The sequence below is a fragment of the Pongo pygmaeus genome, chromosome 19 (genome assembly GCF_028885625.2).
Source record: "Pongo pygmaeus isolate AG05252 chromosome 19, NHGRI_mPonPyg2-v2.0_pri, whole genome shotgun sequence".
Lineage (NCBI taxonomy): Eukaryota > Metazoa > Chordata > Mammalia > Primates > Hominidae > Pongo > Pongo pygmaeus.
In genome coordinates this window covers 235,162-251,466 of record NC_072392.2, presented here as the reverse complement: position 1 = coordinate 251,466, position 16,305 = coordinate 235,162, and the positions used below count along the sequence as shown (strand labels likewise).

The 16,305-nt window shown below is 55.6% G+C and overlaps 1 protein-coding gene across 4 annotated transcripts in view; it reads left to right on the top strand.

Moving 5' to 3' along the window:
- Positions 1-7,825: 7,825 nt before the first annotated feature.
- Positions 7,826-16,305, top strand: part of RPH3AL (rabphilin 3A like (without C2 domains)) — a 161,043-nt gene continuing 152,563 nt past the window's right edge. For 2 of the 4 annotated variants that reach the window (XM_063656197.1, XM_054457160.2), the window contains exon 1: positions 7,886-7,992. The gene's annotated coding sequence lies outside the window, so the exon portion shown is untranslated. Of the gene's footprint in view, positions 7,993-16,305 lie in introns of all 4 variants that reach the window. The other 2 variants (XM_063656193.1, XM_063656196.1) reach the window with 2 other exon arrangements.

Below are 16,305 nucleotides of genomic sequence, written 5' to 3'. Positions count from 1 at the left end.
CTCTTAAAAAGAACGAGGCAGCTCATTTTACGCTGATGTGGAACAAAGACTGTTCACAGAGAGGGAGCGAGGCGCGATGTGCGGGGTTTGCTAACATCTGCTGCCCCTGTGCTCCACCCCAACCCCAGCACCTCTTTGCTGTTTCTCCGGCACCTGCTGCTCCCTGCCACTGGAACACTCTTGCCCTGGCTGTCCTTGCTTTGTTCACGTGTCACCTTATCAGAGAAGCCTTTCCTGACCTTTCCCCTGTGTCCCTTTGCTGTGCTTACTCCCCTCCACAGCACGAGTCACCGCTTGACGTGTACATCTGTTTATCTGTCTAGCACTTTCTCTTTCTACTAGAAACAGGAAAGCTGGAAACTTTGTTTTGTTCCCAGCTGTACTCCCATCACCTAAAGTAGTGCCTGGCATACAGCATCTTTCAATTAATACTTACCACATAAACACATGTGTGTAAAAGAGGTGCCATCTATGCATATATGTATGTGCCTGGAACACTGCTAAAAGGATACATAAGAAATGGGTAAAATGATTGTCTCTTTGGAAGGAGAGGAAAAGACACTTCGTTTTCACTCTATCTTCTTTTGTGATGCTTCATTTTGTTGCCACGTGGATATAATACTCATTTTGAATTTTTTTTTTTTTTTTTTTGAGACAGAATCTTGCTGTGTCGCCCAGGCTGGAGTGCAATGGCGCGATCTCGGCTCACTGCAAGCTCCGCCTCCTGGGTTCAAGAGATTCTCCTGGCTCAGCCTCCTGAGTAGCTGGGATTACAGGTGTGCGACATCACGCCTGACTAATTTTTCTATCTTTAGTAGAGACAGGGTTTCACCATATTGGCCAGGCTGGCCTCAAACTCCTGACCTCAAGTGATCCGCCCGCCTCAACCTCCCAAAGTGCTGGGATTACAGGTATGAGCCACTATGCCTGGCCTGAATTTTTTTTTTTTTAAGTTGCACAAATTCATCAACAGAAGGAAAAACGTAAAAAGTGGTTGAGAGCTGGACACGGCAGCTCATGCCTGTAATCCCAGCACCTTGAGAGGCTGAGGCGGGTGGATCATCTGAGGTCGGGAGTTTGAGACCAGCCTGGCCAACATGGTGAAACCCTGTCTCTACTAAAAATACAAAAATTAGACTGGTATGGTGGCTCCCGCCTGTAGTCCCAGCTTCTTGGGAGGCTGAGGCAAGAGAACTGCTTGAACTCGGGAGGTGGAGGTTGCAGTGAGCCGAGGTTGTGCCGTTGCACTCCAGCCTGGGTGACAGAGCGAGAACCTGTGTAAAAAAAATGGGGTTGAGGCCTGGCGTGGTGGCTCACACTTGTAATCCCAGCACTTTGGGAGGCTGAGGCAGGAGGATCACTCAAGGACAAGAGTTTGAGACCAGCCTGGGCAACATAGGAAGACCCTATCTCTCCTTTTTTTTTTTTTTTTTGAGAGAGAGAGTCTGATTCTGTTGCCTGGGCTGGAGTGCAGTGGTACAATCGCAGCTCACTGCGACCTCTCCCTCCTGGGTTCAAGCGATTCTTCTGCCTCAGCCTCCTCAGTAGCAGGGATTACAGGTGCGTGCCATCATGCTGCTAATTTTCGTATTTTTGGTAGAGACGGGTTTCACCATGTTGGTCAGGTTGGTCTCGAACTCCTGACCTCATGATCTGCCCACCTCGGCCTCCCAAAGTGCTGGGATTACAGGTGCGAGCCACCGTGCCTGGCCTAATTTTTTAAAAAATTAGGCCAGGTGTGGTGGTGCACCCACAGTCCCAGCTACTCAGGAAGCTGAGGCCAGAGGATCACTTAAGCCTGGGAGTTCTAGGCTGCAGTGAGCCACAATGCACCACTGCACTGCAGCCTGGTGACAGAATGAGACCCTCTCTCAAGAAAAAAAAAAAAAAAAAAAGTGGTTGAGTTTCATGATGGAATATTATATGGCAACGAAAAACAAACAATGGTCTAACGTGACCACACGTACAAATCCCTCAAATGTGCAGCAAAAATCCTGTAAGTTTTGGAAGAATACAAATGGGCAAATCCATGGAGACACAAGGCAGGTTAATGGTTGCAGGAGTTGCAGGGACGGTGACACCGGGAGTGATTATTTCATGGACATACGATATTCTTGCCCCACCCCTGTCAGCAGTGCTCAGAGAGAAAGAATGTTCTTATATTATCTTCCTTGTATGTGGAGGTTTATTATGGGAATTGGCTCACATGATTATGAGGGCTGAGAAGTATCACAATCTGCCACCTGCCAGGAGTTCCACTGTCTGAGGACAGGAGAGGGTGGATGCCCCAGCTCAAGACCAGAGAGCAAGTTCATCCGTCCCCTCCTTTTTGCTCTCTGTGTTCCTACATGACTGGATGATGTGCCCACTCACATTGGTGAGGGTGACCTTCACTCAGTCCACGATTCAAACGCAAATTTCTTTCCAGAAACACCGTCTCAGACACACCCCCAAAAAATGCCTAACTAGACACCTGGGCATCCCTTATCCAGTCAAACTTACACACAAAATTAACCCTCACAATTCTTATGGGGTGATTGAAAACGTTTTGAAACTACAGAGAGGTGGTGGTTGCATAACATCGTGAATGCTCTAAATGATACACTTTAGAATGGTTAATTGTATGTTATATGAATTTTGCCTCAATTTTTAAAAGCATACAGCATGACTGGGCATGGTGGCTCACGCCTGTAATCCCAACAGTTTGTGAGGCCGAGGCAGGGAGGTCACTTGAGCTCAGGAGTTTGAGACCAGCCGGGTGTAGTGGTACATGCTTGTAGTCTCAGCTAATCAGGAGGCTAAGGTGGGAGGATTGCTGGAGCCCAGGAGGTCAAGGCTTCAGTGAGCTGAGATCACACCACTGCACTCCAGCCTGGGTAACAGAGTGAGACCCTGTCTTCAAAACAAAACGAAACGAAATAAAACAAAACATACAGTATGATACCATTTTTGTAAAGTTTAAAACATACAAAACAGCCGGGTGCAGTGACTGACGCCTGTAATCCCAGCACCTCGGGAGGCCGAGCCGGGTGGATCATGAGGTCAGGAGATGAAGACCATCCTGGCTAACACGGTGAAACCCCATCTCTACTAAAAATACAAAAAATTAGCCGGACGTGGTGTCGTGCGCCTGTAGTCCCAGCTACTCAGGAGGCTGAGGCAGGAGAATGGCGTGAACCCAGGAGACAGAGATTGCAGCGAGCCGAGATCGCACCACTGCACTCCAGCCTGGGCAACCGAGCGAGACTCTGTCTCAAAAAAAATAAAAGTGTCAGAATGAAAAGTAGACCTGCTGAAGACTGTCTCCACTCTACAGCCAATTCTAGTCTCCTATCGCATTTGTTTCCTGGGGCTGCCCTAGTAAATTACCACAAACTGGCTGACTTAAAACAAAATGGATGTATTCTTTCACAGTCCGGCAGCCGGAAGGCTGAAGTCAAGGTGTCAGCAGGGTGGTGCTCCCTCTGGAGGCTGAAGGGGAGAATCCGTCCTTCCTTCCTCCCGTTTCTGGAGGCTCCAGGTGTCCCTGGGCTTGTGGCTGCATCACTCCAATCTCTGCCTCCATCTTCCTAGGGCTGCCTTCTAGTCTCTAGGTACATCTTATAATGATGCTTGTCACTGGATTTAAGGCCTGCTAGATGTCCAGGATGATCTCATCATGACAGCCTCAATTTAATTATGTCTGCAAAACCCTTTTACCAAATAAAGTCACAGTTACAGGCTCTGGGAATTAGGATGTGGACATATATTTTTCAGGCCGTCATTTAACCTACTAGATCTATAAATCCGAGTTTCTTTCCTTTTTTTTTTCTGAGACAAGGTCTGCTGTGTCCCCCAGGATGGAGTGTAGTGTCGCCATCAAGGCTCACTGCAACTTCCACCCGCCAGGTTCAAGCGATCCTCCTACCTCAGCCCCCCAACCTGCCCGGCCCCCGTAGCTGGGAGTACAGGCACGCATCACCACAGCCTGCTAATTTTTTAATTTTTAGTAGAGACAGGGCTCTCGCCATGTTGCCCACGCTGGTCTCAAACTCCCGGGCTCAAGTGAGCTTTGAGCTTCCTGCTTTGGCTTCCCAAAGTGCTGGGATCACAGGCGTGAGCCATTGTGCCCGACCTAAATCCAACTTTCTTTTTTCCAATTCCACCCCCTCCCCTCCCTGCAGTGCAGGTGCTGGTAGGTGGAAGGAGGGCTCTCTTCTCTTTCTCCCTCATCTTTCTGCTTCGATCCCCTCCAGATTTGGGCATCAGAGGGTTTCCCAGGAGCCTGTTTGTACTACATCCTCAGGCTGGCCTCTTGATTCTCTCCAGAGGAGCATCTCAGCCTCTGGTGACAGGTTCCCTTGCACCCGGGGCTTCTTCAAGGCTGCTTGACCCCCGCTTTCTTCCAGTTTCTACTTGGCTTTTGGGAAACTCTCCTGGTCAAAGAGTGGGAAGGAGGCCTGCTCCGTCTCTACGCAGTTTTGCCCCACTGCTGCAAGCACCGAGCAGTTTCCCCACCCCTAATTCTCCAGGCTAGAAAGAGGTAACAGGCTCTGGGCACGTGGTTTGGGTTAAGGGGTGGGGTGGGGGTGGGAGGGTGACCCCCAGGCCACATTTGGCAATACCTGAAGACATTTTTTATTGTAACAGCTGGGGATTGGATGTGTGCCACTATGATTTAGGGGGCAGAGGCCAGGGATGCTGCTAAACATCGTACCATACACAGGACAGTCCCCTCACCCCCGAGAGGATTACCTGGCTGAAAAAGTCAGTCGTGCTGTGGCTGAGTAACCCTGCTCAGGGTTACTGCTCCCGAACTCCAGGGCCCCACACTCTGCTCCTGGAGCTGTGGAGTGCCAGCCAGGCTTCTGGGGAGGGAGAGACCCATCCTGCAGGCAGCCTCGATTTCTTGGAAGGATCTTCTGGGTCGGGGTGGGGGGGTGGGTGAAGGGGAAAACACAGATGGGGTTAAAGACAAGCTTGTCTTCTCATAACCTGTTGACCTATTGCCTGGGTAGCTCCCCTCCCAAGGAATACGGTCCTCTGGTATCAGTAGGGAGGCAGTGAGGGGCAAAGGACCAGCTTGGTTCCCTCTTGGAAAGTCTTGAAGGGTGTCTGGCAGCTCCTGTTTAGAGGCGAAGGTCCTTATCACCTATCCACCTCAGTGGATATGTTTGAATGTATCCCAGAGGCTTATGTGCTGGCAACTGAATCCCATTGTAACAGTGGTGGGGGATGGACATATTCAATAAGAGCCAGATATGAGGTGACTAGGCCATGAGGGCCGAGCCCTCTTGAATGGATTAATATTGTTCTGGCAGGGCTGGGCACGGTGGCTCACGCCTGTAATCCCAGCAGTTTGGGAGGCCGAGGTGGGTGGATCACGAGGTCAGGAGATCGAGACCATCCTGTAAATGGTGAAATCCCGTCTCTACTAAAAATACAAAAAATTAGCCAGGCGTGGTGGCGGGCGCCTGTAGTCCCAGCTACGTGGGAGGCTGAGGTAGGAGAATGGCATGAACCTGGGAGGCGGAGCTTGCAGTGAGCCGAGATTGCACCACTGCACTCCAGCCTGGGGGACAGAGCAAAACTCTGTCTCAAAAAAAAAAAAAAAATTTGTTCTGGCAGAAGTGAGTTAGGTCTCGTGAGAGCAGGTTGTTCTAAAGTGAGTCTGGCCCTGGTGACTCTCCCTCTGTTGTGCGCGCACTTGCTTTTGCCTTCTAACTTCCACCGAGATGACCCGCCCTCGCCAAATGCTGGTGCCATGCTCTTGAACTTCCCAGGCTCCAGAACCATGAACTGAATATACTTTTTTTCTTTACAATTTACTCGGTCGGTGGCATTATGTTATAGAAACAGAGAACAGACTAAGGCAGCGGTTCTAGTAGAAATTCCTAGACAATAGGAAGTGCCCAGTAGTGTTCATTTATTCACTTGAAGTCTGCTCCCATCTCTAGACAGCAAGCTCCTTGGAGGCAAAGGATTCTCTTCACCTCTGTATCCCCAGCTCCTAACAATTATCTGTTGATGAGTAAATGAGGAGTCCACCTTATTTAGAGAATCGTTGGATTTACAGCTAGCAAGGTCTCTCTCTGTCTGTCTGTCTGTCTATTAGTAATCCCAGTAATTTATCTGAAGAAAGAGAAGAAATGAGCTTGCTTGGACCAAGGAGCAAAAAGAGAAGACAGGAGACCACTTTGAATGTCGCTGAGTAGATGGGGAATGAGGCTCTTGCCTAGACTATGGGAAGAGGAGTTAGTAAAAGGGCTGCATCACCAGCCCCTCCCCATGACATTGGAGTGAGGAGCTGTGCAGCCTGGTGGCTGGTCTAGGGTGGGGTGCACTCGTGTGGAGTGAGGAGCTGTGCAGCCTGGTGGCTGGTTAGGGTGGGGTGCACTCGTGTGGAGTGAGGAGCTGTACAGCCTGGTGGCTGGTTAGGGTGGGGTGCACTCGTGTGGAGTGAGGAGCTGTGCAGCCTGGTGGCTGGTTAGGGTGGGGTGCACTCGTGTGGAGCGAGGAGCTGTACAGCCTGGTGGCTGGTTAGGGTGGGGTGCACTCGTGTGGAGTGAGGAGCTGTACAGCCTGGTGCCTGGTCTAGGGTGGGGTGCACTCGTGTGGAGTGAGGAGCTGTACAGCCTGGTGGCTGGTTAGGGTGGGGTGCACTCGTGTGGAGTGAGGAGCTGTACAGCCTGGTGCCTGGTCTAGGGTGGGGTGCACTCGTGTGGAGTGAGGAGCTGTACAGCCTGGTAGCTGGTTAGGGTGGGGTGCACTCGTGTGGAGTGAGGAGCTGTACAGCCTGGTGCCTGGTCTAGGGTGGGGTGCACTCGTGTGGAGTGAGGAGCTGTACAGCCTGGTGGCTGGTTAGGGTGGGGTGCACACGTGTGGACACCTGTGTGGCAGCAGCCCCCACGCTGCAGTGAGTGTGCAGGAGCCCCCCCCACCCGCCATGAGAGGATGAGGCTGCCTCACACTGGGTCGGGGGGAGGGCAGTGGAACAATCCTGAGTGTGCTGCCTTGTGGGCCAAGGGGACAAACGCTGGGGCAGGAGAGAAGGGAGTGGTTTCTGGAGTTAGCCAGGAGGCTGCACCTGTGTTTACCCGTTAGCTATCCCCAGGGCACAGACAGATAAAGGTGGTTTCGTTACTGTCATTCGGACCTTATGTGGTAAGACCTGGGAAAACAAGGGTTAAGTGAAACGTGTGAGAATCCCGTCTAGGAAGAGCTGGCACAGAGCAGAGGTGCAACGAGTGTTTACCGAAAGCTGTAATGGTGAATAGAAGGTTAGGCGATTGGGTTCGTGTGGGCTCCACAGGGGTACAGCTATAGCCAAGAGGAAGGCTTCAGGGAGGCAGCCTCAGGTCACCTATACGTTGGCCATCCCAAGGAAGGTCGAGTCACCCCGGAGGCACCGAGTGGTCGACCACCGTCTGTGCAAGCGGCGGTGTGAGCAGCTCCCGGGGGCTGGGGGGTGGGCTAAGGCCGGTGGGATTCCTGCACCCTTGAGGCTTTAGGGTTAGGAGGTGAGGAGGGAATATTAACATTAATAACGCTCTCCAGTGGAGGGCCTACAGTGAGCGAGACCTTGGGCCGTAATCTCATTCAATCATCACAACAGGACTATTGTTGTCTCTGTTCTGCAAAGAAACTGAGGCTTGGAGTTCGAGACCAGCCCGGGTAACATAGTGGAACCTCGTCTCCACAAAACATACAAAAATTAGCCGGTTGCGGGAGCAGTGCCTGCGGTCCCGACGGCCGGGGAGGCTGGGGCGAAAGGGTCGCCGGAGCCCAGGAGGCGGAGGCTGCAGGGAGCCGCGCCCCTAACCCTCCGGCGAGACCGTGGGGACCCGTCCCGCGGCGAGGTCACCATCCAGAGGTCGCCCGGCCTGTGCCCTCCGGCCCGGGCTCTGCAGCGACAGGTCCCAGCCGGGCGGGCGGGAGGGCGGGCGCCGGTTTCGCGGTTTTGGCCGCCAGAGGGCAGCGAGGGAGCGCGCGGGCCGCGGGGCCGAACCCCAGGTGAGTCCGGGGGGAAGTGGGGCCGCCCCAGGTCCGGGGCCCAGGCCGAGGCCGGGGGGTGCGCGCGGCTCAGCGGCGGGGCCGGCGGGGGGCGCGCAGGGCGGCGGCGGGGACCCGGGAGCTCTCGGCGCCCCGGGTGGGGGCGATTCCGGGGCCGGCGGGGCGCGGGCGGGGCCTGGAGCCGGGTTTTTCCTCCCGCCGGTGGCCGGAGCCTGCGCGCTGCACCCGGGCCCCGAGCCCCCCACTCCGAACGGCTCGCGCTCCGCCCCGGCCTCGGGGACCCTCGGGGACCCTGCGGTGCCCCCCGCTCGGGGTGGGGGTGGGGGCGGGACGCGGCGGGGGTGGGGGAGGGCGGCGCCGGGCGAGTTCCGGGCGGCGAGTCCACAGCGCGGCGGTTCCCAGCGCACGTGCGGGAGGGGCCCGGGGGTCCAGGCTGCCGCCCCCTCTGCGCCCGGCCTCGCCTGGGGTGGGGACCCGGCGCCCCACGAGACTGGGGGACACCGTGGGGCCCCGGGCCCTGCACACTTGGGCTTCCGCCCGCGGCTGGGTGGTCGGAAGGGGGGGCGCGCGTGCAGGATTTGGGGGGCCCCTTCTCACGGCCGAGACCGACGCCTCCACTCGCCGCGCCCGCCCCTCCCAGCCTGAGTCCCGCGGGGTCGGCTTCCAGCGCCTCCCAGAGCCGCTTCCCGGAGTCGGGCGGAGGCATCGGGGAAGCGCTTCCATCCGTCCGGGGCGCCTCACTGCGCTGGGCCCGCCGTGGAGCCGCCTTTCCTTCCCTGCGCCGCACACAGGCCTCTGCCGGGGCGTCTGGGGCTTGTGCCTCCTGCCCGGCTGCTCAGAGGGCAGCGTGACCCGAGGGTCGCCTGGGTCCGTAACACCTCGGGGGTCGTCCTGCTGCAGCTGGAGACCCGTCCCCGGGGAGATCAGAGCCATGGAGATTCCGGGGAATGGTCATTGTCACCCTGTGCGCCTTTGACCCTCCCGGCACTGAGGGCAGGGGGAGCCCTGGGGAGCCCTGGGGACGCCCCTGCAGACCCTGGTGGGCGCGGGGGGGGGGTAGAGCCAGGCCTGCAGTCCCGTCCCCGCCCCGCCCCGCCCGACACCGGGGGAGATCGCGCCCGGGCCGCCTCCAGCCCGCACCCCCACCCCCACCCCGCGTATCTGACATCCCCTCGGCCTCCCATCTCCCATCTCCTGAAAAACACAAAAGCCGGCATCTGAGCCGTCAGCTTGTCTCCTCTTCTCTGTCACGTTTTCCCACAAGAGCTCGGCACCTGCTGCCCCCTCCCCCGCAGCCGCCCCCCTCCATCCTCTGCAGCCTGGCTGCCGGCGGCCACTTCGCTGAAACTTCTAAACCCAAAAGTCGTTTCGTTTCCAAACACGCCTCTCCTGTGGTGCCTCGGTCGCTTTCCCCGGGAAGCGGACCCCTGCGCGCTGGTGTCCAGCTTGCAGCCTCCCCGCCCTCATTTCTGGGCGTGCCTCTTTCCTGCCTCCTTCTCCTCTGCTGAGCCTTTTTCCCTCTCTCCTGGGACTGTTTTCCCAGGCCCTGTGTTGTACTTCTCACGGAGCTGGCTCCAGGAGTCCTCTGGGAATGCCCCCTCTGACTTCCAGCCCACCCTGTCTTGCTCTCTGGGTGCCCCGGTGTCACCGCAAACTCAGCACCCGACTCGCCTCCTCCTCCCAGGCAGCTGCCCTCACTCACTTCCCGCTGGTGGGTTTCCCTCATTCTCTGTCATTTACACTGGTCTCCGAAATGTGTCTGCCTCTCCCCTCTCCTTTGTGATCGATTCCTACAGGCCTTGAACATCTCAGTCCAGAGTACAGAGGCCTCTTAGCTGGTCTCTCTCCTGTGGGAACCCCCTCCAGCCCCATGCGGCAATCCATCTGGCATGTCCCCTCTAGAATGATGGTCCCTTTCACCCTGTCACCGACCCCTGCCCCACCGAGATATCTTCAGAGGCTCCATATGTCCTCCCGGGCAAAGCTCAGCTCCCCTGCCCGCATTTGAAGGCCCTCAGTCACGTGGCCTCATTCTCTCAAACCAATTTCCAATCCTGCAGCTTCTTCCCTCCTGCCCTGGTTGGGCCCTCTCACCCCACCCTCTGGGACTTGGCTCAGGTGCAGCTTCCTTGGAAAAGCTTTGCTCACCTCCCTGGCTGCACCGGGACCCTTCCCTGGCTTCCCACTCCACAATGCCCTCAGGCCACCAGCTGCAGCTGTCGGCTGATCTCACATCCCCTTCTGTCCCTGATGGCAGCAGGAAGCTTGTTCTCCTTCTCTCTGGTTCTCCAGGACTGGGTGCCCTGCGAGCGCTCAATAGAGGCATTCCCACCCTCAGACCTTCCAGGACTGGGTGCCCTGCAAGCGCTCAATAGAGGCATTCCCACCCTCAGACCTCCAAGCACACCTCCCCGGCATCCTTAATACAATTGAGAGTTCAGTTCAAGCACCGCCTCCCTCCCGGAGGGTTCCGTCCCCCCCGGAGGGTTCCGTCCCTCCAGTCCATCTGCGTTCCTGCCGGGCTTGTTGATGGATCGGTTGCAGGCTGTGCCACACAGTTTAGTACTTTGTTCTCTGCTATTAGCCTCCCATTATATCATGAGTGCGAGATATACTTTTCCAGCTCTTAATCATTGCAGCTGTTTGTTGAGTGGGTTGTCCCGGGCCGGGCAGTGTGCTAATCATTCGAGGTAGTCCCTCGTTTTCCTTTATCCTAGAAACATCCAGAGGGGTAAGCATTAGGATTATTGTCCTCATTCTGTTCATAAGGACACAGAGAGGGCCAGAGACCTGCCTAAATCACACAGCATATAGGTGGCCAAGGTGGAGGCTGGAACTCAAGTCTGTCTGACTCCTAAGGCTGTTTTTAGATGCTAGGATTTGCTGTTTGTTCAGGAAGGCATGTTTTTCAGTCCAGGGAGTGTGTGTTAACTTCCGTGTCTTCTCAGCCCCTGGCCCAGGTGTGCAGGACTTCCTCGTGGCTCGGTTGGTTGCTTGCTTGCTTGGGACTCTGCTGGACTCCAGGAAAGGACTTTGTAACAAACAGATGGTTAATGATGGGACCAGTGATCCAGGGAGGCTATGACATCAGCCCCAGGAGGCCTTGGAAACAGGCCGTGTTTTTCTGTCTTGTCTTAAGTAAGAGTTGTGAATAGAGAGAAACTTGCAAGGGCCCTGGGATCATTTCTGCCTCTTAAGGCACCTTAAAATGCCCTTTTTTTGGTAAACAAAACTAACTCCCCTCACCCCAAATGGGAAAGCCTTCAACTAAGTTTCTGTAGGAGACGTCCTTCCCTTCTCTGTGCGGGTCACTGTCATATGAAAACGAGCTCCTGCTGTGAAACACGGTTACCATGGCAACCAGTCTTTCAAGGCCGGAATCTCCTGCTCCTGGGCCTCTTGCACTGTATGCTTTGAGGGGGCTTCTTCCATTTTTGTCATCTAAAAAAACAAAATAGTCCAGTTCATTCTTCTTTTGCATCAACATTTAAAAACATTTTTTCCCAAGTAGTGATTTTTGGGTACTTTGGGTGCCCCAGCAGGTTGTCACCAGGCCACTGGCATACCATTAATAATGACCCCAGCACAGTCACTGTGGTCGAGGTCCCATTTTGAGTGACATCCAGTGCCTCATGCGTAAAAGGACAGTAGCTGCGGCCGCCACGCATCTCTGATGCCTGGAGAGGGTAAGGGACAGGAGTGATCTGGCGTGGAAGGGAGGGCTTGTTGGTGGAGCTCTGCTCCAGCTGGAGGTGGTAGAGTTGCTTGTCCTCAGTTGCGATCTCCTTTTCTTTGAGGACCTTGCTCACAGATATCCGGGCAGGGGCTGCCCAGAGCAGGGTACCGCAGGGGTGTTGAGAAAGACAGGATACCTTCAGCGGGAATCATTGCTATGAACACTGATGAGTGCTCACCTTATGCAGACGCTGCTCCCTTGTTTAAACCTTAGCCAAATGATGTTAGAGTACTATTCCCATTTTACAGGTAAGAAAACTGATGCACAGAGAGGTTGAGTGTTTGTCCAAAGACACACAACAAGGAGGGGACTTTAGTCCTAGAAAGTCTGACTCCTTTGGCCAATAGTCTTCTTTAAAAAATTTTTTTTTATTTTTTATTATTTTTTCATTTTTTTATTACCCAGACTTCAAGGAGATGGCCAATACCCTTTACATGGTGCTCTGTAGACAGTGGCAGGACCATGTTTAAAGAATGAAAGGGTAAATTGGAGAGGTGGGGCACACTGGCTTTCCCAAGATTTGAGGCTTAAAGCAGTAGTTTTCAATGATGTATATTTTAGGATGGGTTGCAGTGAAAAGGCATATACTAGGATGTTCATAGCAGCACTGTTTGTAATAGCCAAATCCATCCCCCACGGAAATCCTATGATGTTTATCAGCAGTAGAATGGACACATAAACTGGGGTGAAGGCAGACAATGGAGCACCCCACTGTGGTGAGAAGGAACAATCTGAGCACACAGCATACGTGGATGAATTACACAAACACAATGTCGAGTAAAAGGAACGAGACAGAAAGGAGCATGTCCTGCCTGATTCCACGTCTATAAAGTGCCAAAAGGGCCAAATGCATGGAAGGTGTTGGAAGTCGGGGTCGTGGTTTCCGGGAGGCATGAGGAGGGCTTCCGGGAGGGATGAGGAGGGCTTCCGGGAGGGATGAGGAGGGCTTCCGGGAGGCATGAGGAGGGCTTCCGGGAGGGATGTGGAGGGCTTCCGGGAGGGATGAGGAGGGCTTCCCGGAGCGATGAGGAGGGCTTCCCGGAGCGATGAGGAGGGCTTCCGGGGGGCATGAGGAGGGCTTCCGGGGGGCATGAGGAGGGCTTCCGGGGGGCATGAGGAGGGCTTCCGGGAGGGATGTGAAGGGCTTCCGGGAGGGATGAGGAGGGCTTCCGGGAGGGATGTGGAGGGCTTCCGGGAAGGATGAGGAGGGCTTCCCGGAGCGATGAGGAGGGCTTCCGGGAGGCATGAGGAGGGCTTCCGGGAGGCATGAGGAGAGCTTCCGGGAGGGATGTGGAGGGCTTCCGGGAGGGATGTGGAGGGCTTCCGGGAGGCATGAGGAGGGTTTCCCGGAGCGATGAGGAGGGCTTCCGGGAGGGATGAGGAGGGCTTCCGGGAGGGATGAGGAGGGCTTCCGGGAGGCATGAGGAGGGCTTCCGGGAGGCATGAGGAGGGCTTCCGGGAGGGATGTGGAGGGCTTCCGGGAGGGATGTGGAGGGCTTCCGGGAGGGATGAGGAGGGCTTCCGGGAGGCATGAGGAGGGCTTCCGGGAGGGATGAGGAGGGCTTCCGGGAGGGATGAGGAGGGCTTCCGGGAGGGATGAGGAGGGCTTCCGGGAGGGATGAGGAGGGCTTCCGGGAGGCATGAGGAGGGCTTCCGGGAGGCAGGAGGGCTTCCGGGAGGGATGTGGAGGGCTTCCGGGAGGGATGTGGAGGGCTTCCGGGAGGGATGTGGAGGGCTTCCGGGAGGGATGTGGAGGGCTTCCGGGAGGGATGAGGAGGGCTTCCGGGAGGGATGAGGAGGGCTTCCGGGAGGCATGAGGAGGGCTTCCGGGAGGCATGAGGAGGGCTTCCGGGAGGGATGTGGAGGGCTTCCGGGAGGGATGTGGAGGGCTTCCGGGAGGGATGTGGAGGGCTTCCGGGAGGGATGAGGAGGGCTTCCGGGAGGCATGAGGAGGGCTTCCGGGAGGGATGAGGAGGGCTTCCGGGAGGGATGAGGAGGGCTTCCGGGAGGGATGAGGAGGGCTTCCGGGAGGGATGAGGAGGGCTTCCGGGAGGGATGAGGAGGGCTTCCGGGAGGCATGAGGAGGGCTTCCGGGAGGCAGGAGGGCTTCCGGGAGGGATGTGGAGGGCTTCCGGGAGGGATGTGGAGGGCTTCCGGGAGGGATGTGGAGGGCTTCCGGGAGGGATGTGGAGGGCTTCCGGGAGGGATGAGGAGGGCTTCCGGGAGGCATGAGGAGGGCTTCCGGGAGGCATGAGGAGGGCTTCCGGGAGGGATGAGGAGGGCTTCCCGGAGCGATGAGGAGGGCTTCCGGGAGGCATGAGGAGGGCTTCCGGGAGCGATGAGGAGGGCTTCCGGGAGGGATGTGGACGGCTTCCGGGAGGCTGGTACTGCCTGGTTTCTTTAATGGGGTGTCAGTCAGAGGGCTGTGTTCCTTCCATCAAGGCTAACGCTTACCCGTTCCATGTGTGTGCTCCTCTGTGTATGTGTTAGACTTAATACAATGGAGCGAAACAGGAAAGAAGGCTGCAGGGATCCTAAACCCGGGACGTGAATACAGACACACCATTCCAAGAGGCCACTTTGACTTCACTGTGCCTGTAGCCCTGGGTTTCTTGTGACGGGTGGGAGGTGACATGAGGGTGAGCACCCAGGCTCCCGAGGGGTCAGCTCTGGGAACGAGGGAGCTGAGCCCAGGCCGGCTCTGGTTTCTTCCCGTCTCCCTCCACCCCGCTGGGTCTGGGGAGAGCTCTCTTAGCTAGAAGGTGGCTGCTTGGGTTGGGCTAGCCCCTGAAGTGGCCCTTTTCTTGCTTTTGGGATGCTTGAGGGTATAAGCACGGGGATGTGTGTACCCCCGGCTGGCTGTGGGGAGTCCGGCCAGCAGTTCTGTAGAAACTGCAGAACACGGGCGGAGCTGCAGCCCCGGGCACAGACATCCCACCCCTCTGACAGCAGCTGGCTGCCTGCAAAGCACTGGCGTTTCAAGGCCTGCGCCAGCCCGTACAGTAAGCAGCATTCACTGGCAGGGCGGCTCCTCCATTCACATGGCGGTTATCTGCTGCTAAAAATACCAGAGCACCTTATGTAAGACCGCAATTACGTCGTTAGCACCTCGTGTAAGAGCACTTATTTTACCATGGACACTTAATCAGTTGCGTGTTGGATACTGACGATCCGGTCCTGTCTCTATCACCCAGCTGTGCTCATGGCTAAATTTACATGTTGGTGCATTTTCATCTTTGGTTCTGGCCCATCCAGGCCGTTGAGTGATGCCAGGATTTAGTCTCCTCTTGCGCAGCCCCTCCTTCTCACTCACGGGTGGGGTACCCCCTGACTCACAGAGGTGCAGCATCTGAGAGTTAGGAGGCCTGCCTTCCTCATCCGAGAGTCTTCTCCACCAGTAGCCGGATGGGCGACCATTTGGGCTATGCTCCAAGGCTGCGGATGATGTTGGCAGCCTGTCTCAGGGGTGGGTGATGGTTTTCATAGTAAGGAGGAGCCACAGAGCTACACTGAGGCCTGGAGTATCCCAGGGAGGTATGATGCCTGGATGAAACTGACAAGGAGATATATCATAGAGATGGGGTCTGTAAATCTCTGGGATCCGAGGCTTGGAAAGGAACATCATGGTGGATGCAGTTTGGTAAGACCTGTTAAAATAAATGCAGCTGCCCTGTGACATAGTGATTCAGTGATTCTACTTCTCAGGATCTGCCCTAAAGAAATGCTGGCACCTGTGCACACGTGACAACTTCTGGGACAGCCTTTGTGACGGTTTATGGTGGTGAAACACAGTCTGAATGTTTGTTCGTGCTGAGATAGCTCCGTAAACTTGTATTTTCATACCTTGGGCTACTGCGCAACATTGAAAAGGAATTAGAACTTTATATAAGAACATGAATGACAAGGTGGGCAGATCACCTGAAGTCAGGAGTTCAAGACCAGCCTGGGCAACATGGTGAAACCCTGTCTCTACTAAACATGTAAAAATTAGCCAGGTGTGGCAGCACACGCTTGTAATCCTAGCTACTTGGGAGGCTGAGGCAGGAGAATCACTTGAACTCGGGAGGTGGAGGTTGCCATGAGCTGAGATTGTGCCATTGTACTCCAGCCTGGGCGACAGAGCAAGACTCTGTCTCAAAAAAACAAACAAACAAACAAAAAGTAATGTCTAGTCTAAACCCCTTGCTGAGTGGAGATTCTTCACTCCATCAGTCCCTGAGTCGTGGGTGGACTGAGACAGAGAGCTTCACTGCATAATGCTTTGCATTCAGGGGCAGCTCAGGAGGTGGAAATTCTTCCCTCTTTTGAGCTGAAATCTGCCTCTGTTGTGCCTCTGGAGCCTACACCTTCCCTTTTCCATGGGGCAAGAGTTTCACTGGTTTACATTCCCTCTCGTGCCCTCCTCCTCTGGTCACCTCCAGGGTTTCCTGTCTTCTATAGGGTAATACAGCCCATGCCCTCCTGGGTCTGCGGTGCCGGCTCCTTGCTCACGCTCTGCCAGGCTCGCCAGCCGTCCCCTAAAGTCTGCGCAGAACTGGACTGTCTGCCTGGATGTGGCTTGACTTTGACATAACAGT